The sequence below is a fragment of the Salmo trutta genome, chromosome 27, assembly GCF_901001165.1.
Source record: "Salmo trutta chromosome 27, fSalTru1.1, whole genome shotgun sequence".
NCBI classification, from domain to species: Eukaryota; Metazoa; Chordata; class Actinopteri; order Salmoniformes; family Salmonidae; genus Salmo; species Salmo trutta.
The window spans coordinates 2869184-2881618 of record NC_042983.1 but is presented as its reverse complement, the minus strand read 5'-3'; positions in this window follow the sequence as shown (position 1 = coordinate 2881618).

Genomic DNA, 12435 nt, shown 5'->3' with positions numbered 1-12435 from the left:
GCGCGATTTTCAAAACCTTTGAAATGCTATTACTTCAATTTCTCAAACATATGACTATTTTACAGCTATTTAAAGACAAGACTCTCGTTAATCTAACCACACTGTCCGATTTCAAAAAGGCTTTACAACGAAAGCAAAACATTAGATTATGTCAGCAGAGTACCCAGCCAGAAATAATCAGACACCCATTTTTCAAGCTAGCATATAATGTCACAAAAACCCAAATCACAGCTAAATGCAGCACTAACCTTTGATGATCTTCATCAGATGACAATCCTAGGACATTATGTTATACAATACATGCATGTCTGTTCAATCAAGTTCATATTTATATCAAAAAACAGCTTTTTACATTAGCATGTGACGTTCAGAAAAAGCATACCCCCCGCAAACTTCCGGGGAATTTACTAACAATTTACTAAATTACTCACGATAAACGTTCACAAAAAGCATAACAATTATTTTAAGAATTATAGATACAGAACTCCTCTATGCACTCGATATGTCCGATTTTAAAATAGCTTTTCGGATGAAGCACATTTTGCAATATTCTAAGTACATAGCCCAGCCATCACGGGCTAGCTATTTAGACACCCGGCAAGTTTAGCCTTCATCAAAATCATATTTACTATAAGAAAAATGGTCTTACCTTTCCTGTTCTTCGTCAGAATACACTCCCAGGACTTCTACTTCAATAACAAATGTAGGTTTGGTCCCAAATAATCCATCGTTATGTTCCATCAGCGACGTTTTGTTCGTGCGTTCTAGACACTATCAGAATGGTAAATCACGGTCGTGCGCATGGCGCATAACGTAACAAAAAAATTCTAAATATTCCATTACCGTACTTCGAAGCATGTCAACCGCTATTTAAAATCAATTTTTATGCAATTTATCTCGTAGAAAAGCGATAATATTCCGACCGGGAATCTGCCTGTCTGTAAATAGAGGGAAAAACAGAAAGGCGGAGGCGGGCAGTGCACGCGCCTAAGCCTTTTGTCTGCTGATAGACCACTTAGCAAAAGCGCTCGTGTGTTTCAGCCAGGGCTTTGAATTACGTCATTCAGGTTTTTCCCGGGCTCTGAGAGCCCATTGGAGACGTGGGAAGTGTCACGTAACAGCAGAGATCCTCAGTTTTTGGAAGAGATGTCACATAAAGCAAATAAATGGTCAGACAGGCCACTTCCTGTAAAGGAATCTCTCAGGTTTTTGCCTGCCAAATGAGTTCTGTTATACTCACAGACACCATTCAAACAGTTTTAGAAACTTTAGGGTATATGCATATTCTAGTTACTGGGTAGGATTAGTAACCAGATTAAATCAGGTACGTTTTTTATCCGGCCGTGTAAATACTGCCCCCTAGCCCCAACAGGTTAACACTTTAGTTCCACCTCCCACACATGCGGTGACATCATCTGGTTTAAATTATATTTCTAGAGACAATATCTCTTTCATTGTCACCCTATGCACAGGTTTACCTCCACTGTATTCACATCCTACCATACCCCTGTCTGTATATTATGCCTTGAATCTATTCTACCGTGCCCATAAATCTGCTCCTTTTACTCTCTGTTCTGAAAGTACTAGACGACCAGTTCTTTTAGCCTTTAGCCGTACCCTTATTCTACTCCTCCTCTGTTCCTCTGGTGATGTGGAGGTTAATCCAGGCCCCGCAGTGCCTAGCTCCACTCCCATTCCCCAGGCGCTCTCATTTGTTGACTTCTGTAAAAGAAAAAGCCTTGGATTCATGCATGTTAACATTAGAAGCCTCCTCCCTAAGTTTGTTTTATTCACTGCCCTAGCACACTCTGCCAACCCGGATGTCCTAGTCGTGTCTGAATCCTGGCTTAGGAAGACCCCCAAAACCCCTGAAATTTCCATCCCTAACTATAACATTTTCCGACAACATAGAACTGCCAAAGGGGGCAGAGTTGCAATCTACTGCAGGGATAGCCTGCAGAGTTCTGTCTTACTATCCAGGTCTGTGCCCAAACAATTTGAGCTTCTACTTTTAAAAATCCACCTCTCCAGAAACAAGTCTCTTACCATTGCCGCTTGCTATAGACCACATTCTGCCCCCAGCTGTGCCCTGGACACCATATGCGAATTGATTGCCCCCCATCTATCTTCAGTGCTCGTGCTGCTAGGTGACCTAAACAATCTAAGCTTGAGCACAATCTCACACAAATTATCAATGAACCCACCAGGTACAACCCCAAATCCGTAAACACGGGCACTCTCATAGTTAACCAACCTGCCCTCCAAATACACCTCTGCTGTCTTCAACCAGGATCTCAGCGATCACTGCCTCATTGCCTGAGCTGGTCATGGGTGCACCTCAGCCATGCTCAAGGACCTAAACAATATCATAACTGCCATCGATAGGAGACAATACTGTGCAGCTGTATTCATCAACTTGGCCAAGGCTTTCGACTCTGTCAATTACCACATTCTTATCGGCAGACTCAACAGCCTTTGTTTCTCAAATGACTGCCTAGCCTGGTTCACCAACTACTTCTCTGACAGAGTTCAGTGTGTCAAATCGGAGGGCCTGTTGTCTGGACCTCTGGCAGTCTCTATGGGGGTGCCACAGGGTTCAATCCTCGGGCCGACTCTTTTCTCTGTATACATCAATGATGTCGCTCTTGCTGCTGGTGATTCTCTGATCCACCTCTATGCAGACGACACCATTCTGTATACTTCTGTCCCTTCTTTGGACACTGTGTTAACTAACCTCCAGACGAGCTTCAATGCCATACAACTCTCCTTCCGTGGCCTCCAACTGCTCTAAAATGCAAGCAAAACTAAAGGCATGCTCTTCAACCGATCGCTGCCCGGACCTACCCACCCGTCCAGCATCACTACTTTGGAAGGTTCTGACCTAGAATATGTGGACAACTACAAATACCTAGGTGTGTGGTTAGACTGTAAACTCTCCTTCCGGACTCATATTAAGCATCTCCAATCCAAAATGAAATCTAGAATCGGCTTCCTATTTCGCAACAAAGCATCCTTCACTCATGCTGCCAAACATACCCTAGTAAAACTGACTATCCTTGATCCTTGACTTCGGCGATGTCATTTACAAAATAGCCTCCAACACTCTACTCAGCAAATTAGATGCAGTCTATCACAGTGCCATCCGTTTTGTCACCAAAGCCCCATATACTACCCACCACTGCGACCTGTATGCTCTCGTTGGCTGGCACTCTCTTCATATCCATCGCCAAACCCACTGGCTCCAGGTCATCTATAAGTCGTTGCTAGGTAAAGCCCCGCCTTATCTCAGCTCACTGGTCACCATAGCAGCACCCACCCGCAGCACGCGCTCCAGCAGGTATATTTCACTGGTCACCCCCAAAGCCAATTCCTCCTTCGGCCACCTTTCCTTCCAGTTCTCTGCTGCCAATGACTGGAACGAACTGCAAAAATCACTGAAGCTGGAGACTCATATCTCCCTCACTAGCTTTAAGCACCAGCTGTCAGAGCAGCTCACAGATCACTGCACCTGTACATAGCCAACCTGTAAATAGCCCATCCAACTACCTCATCCCCATATTGTTATTTATTTAGCTTCTTTGCACCCCAGTACCGCTAGTTGCACACTCATCTTCTGTACATATATCACCCCAGTGTTTAATTTGCCATACTGTAATAATTTCGCCACTATGGCCTATTTATTGCCTCGCCCCCCTTATCCTACCTCATTTGCACACACTGTATATAGACGTTCTCTATTGTATTATTGACTGTATGTTTGTTTATTCCATGTGTAATTCTGTGTTGTTGTTTGTGTCGCACTGCTGTGCTTTATCTTGGCCAGGTCGCAGTTGTAAATGAGAACTTGTTCTCAACTAGCCTACCTGGTTAACTAAATAAAAATAAAAATAATTCTGAGATGTGTGTGTGTTCTCTCCTACCTGTGTAATACACACTAGAATCCCATCCCTCCTTCAGCAAGAAAGTGTTTCTGGTCTCGTCTCTGGACTGGAGGTCTTTATAAGCTGAAGAGATTAACAAATGACATACAGAGATATTAGTACACATGGATAAGTATGAACATATCTGTCAGCGTTTTGATAACTTAATGTCATGATAAAGCACAGCATCTTTTCTTATTTTTTATGTGAATGATGTGAGAAAATGTGAGTCCATTGCTTCATCAACCATCTACAGTAAATAAGAAAAGTAGTCCAGCTATGTGCACAATCTTTTCTTTTCAATTGATTTGATATATATATATATATATATATATATATATATATATATATATATATATATATATATATACTGCTCAAAAAAATAAAGGGAACACTTAAACAACACATCCTAGATCTGAATGAAAGAAATAATCATATTAAATACTTTTTTCTTTACATAGTTGAATGTGCTGACAACAAAATCACACAAAAATAATCAATGGAAATCCAATTTATCAACCCATGGAGGTCTGGATTTGGAGTCACACTCAAAATTAAAGTGGAAAACCACACTACAGGCTGATCCAACTTTGATGTAATGTCCTTAAAACAAGTCAAAATGAGGCTCAGTAGTGTGTGTGGCCTCCACGTGCCTGTATGACCTCCCTACAACGCCTGGGCATGCTCCTGATGAGGTGGCGGATGGTCTCCTGAGGGATCTCCTCCCAGACCTGGACTAAAGCATCCGCCAACTCCTGGACAGTCTGTGGTGCAACGTGGCATTGGTGGATGGAGCGAGACAGGATGTCCCAGATGTGCTCAATTGGATTCAGGTCTGGGGAACGGGCGGCCCAGTCCATAGCATCAATGCCTTCCTCTTGCAGGAACTGCTCACACACTCCAGCCACATGAGGTCTAGCATTATCTTGCATTAGGAGGAACCCAGGGCCAACCGCACCAGCATATGGTCTCACAAGGGGTCTGAGGATCTCATCTCGGTACCTAATGGCAGTCAGGCTACCTCTGGCGAGCACATGGAGGGCTGTGCGGCCCCCCCAAAGAAATGCCACCCCACACCATGACTGACCCACCGCCAAACCGGTCATGCTGGAGGATGTTGCAGGCAGCAGAACGTTCTCCACGGCGTCTCCAGACTCTGTCACGTCTGTCACGTGCTCAGTGTGAACCTGCTTTCATCTGTGAAGAGCACAGGGCGCCAGTGGCGAAATTGCCAATCTTGGTGTTCTCTGGCAAATGCCAAATGTCCTGCACGGTGTTGGGCTGTAAGCACAACCCCCACCTGTGGACGTCGGGCCCTCATACCACCCTCATGGAGTCTGTTTCTGACCGTTTGAGCAGACACATGCACATTTGTGGCCTGCTGGAGGTCATTTTGCAGGGCTCTGGCAGTGCTCCTCCTGCTCCTCCTTGCACAAAGGCGGAGGTAGCGGTCCTGCTGCTGGGTTGTTGCCCTCCTACGGCCTCCTCCATGTCTCCTGATGTACTGGCCTGTCTCCTGGTAGCGCCTCCATGCTCTGGATACTAAGCTGACAGACACAGCAAACCTTCTTGCCACAGCTCGCATTGATGTGCCATCCTGGATGAGCTGCACTACCTGGGCCACTTGTGTGGGTTGTAGACTCCGTCTCATGCTACCACTAGAGTGAAAGCACCGCCAGCATTCAAAAGTGACCAAAACATCAGCCAGGAAGCATAGGAACTGAGAAGTGGTCTGTGGTCCCCACCTGCAGAACCACTCCTTTATTGGGGGTGTCTTGCTAATTGCCTATAATTTCCACCTGTTGTCTATTCCATTTGCACAACATCATGTGGAATTTATTGTCAATCAGTGTTGCTTCCTAAGTGGACAGTTTGATTTCACAGAAGTGTGATTGACTTGGAGTTACATTGTGTTGTTTAAGTGTTACCTTTATTTTTTTGAGCAGTGTATATAGCTTCCCTGTGGCTCAGTTGGTAGAGCATGGTGTTTGTAACGCCAGCATGGTGTGTGAAACGCCAGGGTTGTGGGTTTGATTCCCACGGGGGGCCAGTACAAAAAAATGCATGAAATGAAATGAAAATGTATGCATTCACTACTGTAAGTTGCTCTGGATAAGAGTGTCTGCTAAATGACTTAAATGTAAATGTAAAATATATTATCTACATTGCCACTACCATCATCAGCCTGCCTAGCCTATAAGACCAGGTAGTGTTTTCTGTTAAAAGCATTGTCCTACTGGCCGAAGTGGCAACTTTGGTAGACTAATTCCTAAATCTCAAACATTATGTAACTCTTTGAAGGAGTATCTGGAGTTCCAGAAGGAGAGTTTCTGGAACGAGCCATCACCCAGACTGGGACCGAACATATAAAAGATACATTCATACAAACTCAAGGTAAGTCCTGGCATGAACCAAATATACAAAATGAGCTCATACAAACTCAAGGTAAGTCACTGTCCTGTGTAATCATGTTTCATTCTATCTAGAACGTTAGTCCCTAGTTCCTCCAGAGACATGAAACATGATTATACCTGAGGATACCCAGAGACATATACAATCTATGGTCATAGAGAACATACCCAAAAAGATAAACATCTATCTTCAAACAAAACCAACAGGTCTGACTTAACTGTGTATGTAATGCATATGTAGGCCTGCCTCACACTCCATTGTTTACAGTACTGTATGTTTGGATTGCAGTGCCTGACTGTCAATGAGTATGGTGTGTGAATCTGATGCTGTTGCATTCAGTGTATAAAGGCCACAGGTGGTTATGAAGTTCAAATCTCTGTCTGTCTTCATACTTTAGTATCATCATCTCTAATGATGTCATTGTTGTGTGTCTCTATTTCAGCCTGGAACAATGATCGAATGAGGGAATCATTGGTAAGACTTTGATGAGACCTCAACTACTCTTTGTTTGAAATACAGGTGCAGTTTATCAAAATGCATGTAATTTATGTACACAATACCTAACCAGTAAATGTTTCACTAGCATGTCAAATTTGTCCAATATTAACTGTATTTATTAATAATCTTGCTAAGGCACGGACGATCAAATACAGACAGGAGAATGACGAGGCAGTTGGAGGGTTCTTCTCACAGGTAGGAGACCTGTATGAAGTTCATCATAGACATAACATAGTAAATTAAAATCCGGGACAGTCAAATTAGGGGAAAGGGGGGCACCTAGTCAGTTGTCCAACTGAATGTATTCAACTGAAATGTGTCTTCCGCATTTAACTCAACCCCTCTAGTATGATATGTTAAGTTTGGTATGGTTACATTAGAATGAAGGTAACTTAAGTCAAAAGCTAGAGGGAGGGAGGGTGGATATTTGGTTTTATCGTATAACACGAACGTCTAGCAACCCAAAAGTTCTGTGTTCGATACTCATCACGGGCAACTTTGCAACTACTTACTACTTTTTAGCTATTCTGAAACTACTTAGCATGCTAGCTAACCCTTCCCTTAACCCTAACCACCAGCCTAAGTAACGTTAAGCACCTAGCTAACATTAGCGTTAGCCATCTAGCTAACGTTAGCTCCAACAAATTGTAATTCGGAACATATCATATGTATTGCAAATTCGTAACATATTGAACGAATTGCAATTTGTAACATATCAGGCAACTTGTAATTGTAACATATCATACAAATTGTTATTCATAACATATACGAAATCGATGATAGACATCCACAAATTACTTACATACCATACCAAACATAACTTATCTAACTAATTTGAGTGTCCCGGATTTGAATTTACTATGGTATGTGTCCAGATTGTAAAACAATGACAGGATACTCTTACAAAAAGTTATATTTGATATCACTTGATATGTATTTTGAATGATACATTGTGGTATTGGTTTATCCAAATAGAAGTATTTGTTAAAATATATTTTTTAAACCCCTACTTGATTATTGTTCAATTTAGTTGTGTTCAATGCAGGGTAGCCTGCTGAATACCGCATAGGTGCACTGTAACACCAAACCAGCAGGTGTCACTGTTGCATTGGCCAAACTATTTAGACCAAGCTTGACTAGAGAGAAAATTGAGTGTCATCACTGTACAACAGGTCCGCCTATAGCCACGAAAAGGTATGTGATAACTACTAATATTAGATCAGGGTTAACATAAGATAACTTTCGATTACATTAAAAGAAAACATTGGATAATGTTAAGATTAGGGTTTCATGAGATTTCACTGCCTCATTTGAAATTGCACTGACACCTGAATTGACTGTTTCTGTCACTACTTACCAGCTTGGTCTTGGTCCCCGTACCAGGTATTCCAGCTCCCCACCACCTCACATGGATAGTCCTGGTCTAAGTGGAGCTTGCTCTGCACCTCAGCCCTGAGTTCACAGGAAAATGTCAAAAGACACACTATCCACAGGTAGTGGGATATGTCTGTATCACCCTCTACTGTGAAGTCAAGTCAGTGAAAGATATATGAATGGCCAAGAGAGGAGTCAATTAGCATTTACAGCACACAGGAGAAACAACGAAAAATGAATCTTATATGCCTGCAGACACGCAGTCTTGACATTGTGAACTGAGAGAGAAAGGAACAGAATAACAGTCTGAATATTGGTGGGTGGACATTAGGCTATAAAAAAATCATATCACATACTCATCAGCTTCCTTTGTACAGTATTTATTGGACTCATGTGTTATTGCCTCTGCAATCATTTTAAATGGACTATTTTAGGATCATCATCTTTCCAACCCAATTTTCCTGGTGTAATTCCAATGTCAAGTTGAACAAAGCTACTGACAGACACTGGTCAGAGCACAAACTATCAAAGATACTTGCAACTGTAGGCCTTTCTGAGACAATCAAAAATCAACAAATAATTGCTCAAAAAGAACAACATGAATGTAAAATGAGAAGTAGAAATGAAAAATATTTTTTTAGTCATGTAATTACAAATGTTCGCTTTATTTAGCCATGTTGGTGCTGCAATTATTTTCCTGTAGGTCCCTCTGTGAAATATGCATTAATAATAATTTCACTGAGCGATATGATGAAATGTCAAACAGAGGCTATGCTGTGCACTAAGGCAAATTGAATCCAATTCAGTATAATTTGCTGTACAAATTAAGTTATGTTTGACCCTGAATCGCCCCTCTAGAGCAGTGGTTCCCAAACTGTGTGGTGTGCACCTAAGGTGGGCTTGGTTGTCCCCCCCCCCCCCCCAAAAAAAATGTAAACAAATAATAATATTGTATTAAAAAATATGTAGAACTCATTCCGGCTTTCAACTTACTCTTGAAAGTTGTAATAGTAGAATTTATGTATTTATTTTATTTCACCTTTATTTAACCAGGTAGGCCAGTTGAGAACAAGTTCTCATTTACAACTGCGATCTGGCCAAGACAAAGCAAAGCAGTGTGACAAAAACAACACAGAGTTACACATGGGATAAACAAACGTACAGCCAATAACACAATAGAAAAATCTGTTTACAGTGTGTGCAAAATGAACTAAGGAGGTAAGGCAATAAATAGGCCAATAGTGGCGAAGTAATTACAGTTTAGCAATTTACACTGGAGTGATATGTGCAGGTGAGGATGTGCAAGTAGAGAATACTGGTGTGCAAAAGAGCAGAAAGACAAAAACAAATATGGGGATGAGGTAGATATTTGGTTGGATGGACTATTTACAGATGGGCTGTGTACAGCTGCAGCGATCGGTAAGCTGCTCTGACACCTGACGCTTAAAGTTAGTGAGGGAGATATGTCTCCAGCTTCAGTAATTTTTGCAATTCCTTCCAGTCATTGGCAGCAGAGAACTGAAAGGAAAGGCGGCCAAAGAAGGTGCTGATTTAGTGAAATATACCTGCTGGAGCGTGTGCTACGGGTGGGTGTTGCTATGGTGACCAGTGAGCTGAGATAAGGCGGGGCTTTACCTAACAGACTTGTAGACGACCTGGAACCAGTGGGTTTGGCGATAAATATGTAGCGAGGACCAGCAAACGAGAGCATATAGGTCGCAGTGGTGGGTAGTATATGGGGCTTTGGTGACAAAACAGATGGCACTGTGATAGACTGCATCCAATTTGCTGAGTAGAGTGTTGGAGGCTATTTTGTAAATGACTTCACCGAAGTCAAGGATTGGTAGGATAGTCAGTTTTACGAGGGTATGTTTGGCAGCATGAGTGAAGGAGGCTAGATTTAATTTTGGATTGGAGTTTGTGCACAACATTTGAGATAAATAATATTTTTGTGCATATGGAACATTTCTGGGATCTATTATTTCAGCTCATGAAACATAGGAACAACACTTTACATGTTGCATTTCTATTTTTGTTCAGTCTAGCTGTTTTACCCCCCCCCCCAAAATTACCCCCGCGAAACTGCGCTAATCCACTGCACTGCTATTGTACTTGTACTGTACCCTCCTTTCATTCCTTGTACCTTAATTATTAGATTCAATATTGCCTACACATTCAATAGACCATTATTTGTTGGACACTGAGCACCCTTATAATTAGGTTACGATTCAAAGTAAATACAATAATTGGGGTTCTGTTCATAACCTCAAAGTATTTCATTGCACTTTGTAAGATTTAGGTAACATGTAAGCATTTAAAACTTCCAAGTTCCAAGTAAAGTTTCCCATTTACCTTACAACCTGCAACTTGACAGCTAGCCTGCAATCTGTACAGGGTAGTTTTGTTAACCTTTTAATGCAGTGGGCTAAATCAGGGTCAGACAGGGGGATTATTGGTATTGTTAAACAAATCTACTTTGAAACAAAAGTATACACCTTGCACACATTGTTAAAAAAAAAATCGTCTTTATTAATGATAAAATTATGAAAAATATTAATAACATTTCAACCATGAGGCCAAAGAGGGCACTTTTGGTCATTGACTGCAGGAAAGGGCTATGAGCCCTGATGCTCGGTCTGATCATGAACACGCATCGCTTGCGATATGTTTTTGGAAGCATAAGGACCTTATCTTTTATATCAGCGATAAATCATTTTCAAAAAACAAACGGTTAAATTGATACACACCTTTTATAGGGTTAGGGTTAGTGTTCCCACACTGTCATATCTGTAAAGGGGTGCGTAACTGATGGCAGGGAAGTCAGACGCAGGAGAGCAGAACTAGGTAGTAGCCGGAGCAGTTTAATCCAAAAAAAACAACGGCAAAAAAATACAACAGAATATGGGCACAAAAAACCCGACGCGCACCAGTAAACATGTGCACAAGCACTTACAACAAACAATTCTGCACAAAGACATGGGGGGAACAGAGGGTTAAATACACAACATGTAATGAGGGAAATTGAGACCAGGTGTGTGAGAAGACAAGACAAAACAAATGGAAAATGAAAAGTAGATTGATGATGGCTAGAAGACCTGCGACGCCGAGCGCCACCCGAACAAGGAGAGGAACCGACTTCGGCGGAAGTCGTGACAATGTTTCCATGTCACAACGCATGTTTACGGAAGACAGACAGAAGACTGATGGACCACCTGTGCTAATTAGCTATCTATCATGCTCCGAACACCTGTGTGTAAAGGAAGAAGGCCGCTATTGCTGATCAAAACCTTTTTTGTGCTGCCTAACCAATGCTGTGCTGTCTAGGCCTACAGTGGCATTTCAGGAAAGTCAAAGAATTCTTCAGAATTATTTTTTTTATTCGGTCTAGTCCACAAAATGTAAAATCTTGTGTGCGGACAAGCCTACACTCTAAAAAGAAAAGGTTCCTGGAGATTCCTTTAGAGGTTCTTCAAATTGAAACTATATAAGTTCTTTGAAGAACGTTTTGAAGAACCTTTTGGGGTACATTTTTTAACTACCCCGGTTATTATTATTATTATTAGTAGTAGTAGTAGTATTAATAATAATATGCATAACAATAACAATAACACAATATTTTAGTTCTTATTATGATTTTAGTAGCAAAGCACAATTAACCAAAAAAATGAGGTAAACTCCCAGCAGAGCCCCAAGACCAATTGGTATATCCTCTGGTGTGTTGATATTAATGTATTGATGTTCTCCGCATCCATAGCCAGAATGATTTTGCAGTGCATGGTGATCGAACAGGTTTCCTGTTATATTCATCAGATGTGTAGGGAGGGTGAAGTCTGTGAATTCAAAAAATTGTAATTATACAGATGATTAACAAAACATGCACATAACAGAATTCATACCTTGGTTTTTGTGGTGAATGTGAATAAAAAAGCAAAACTGTTTTGATCATGGTTTTCATACACATACCTTGTCCATAATGAAGAGGCCTATGGGATATTCATTGAAGAGGTAAGGGAGCAGGATGGTAAATGTGATCTACATAACATACCAATACCAGTTGACATACCTGTGTATGCCTCCTCATCTGAACACAGACACAAAAGTGAGCAATTCAGTCATCTGCACGCAATACAGCTAGCCTTAACATATTGTTATAGCCTGCATATTCTTACCTCTTTGTTGACTGATATCCATTGAATTGTGTCCATTTTCTGTTTTCGAAAGATTGGCACAA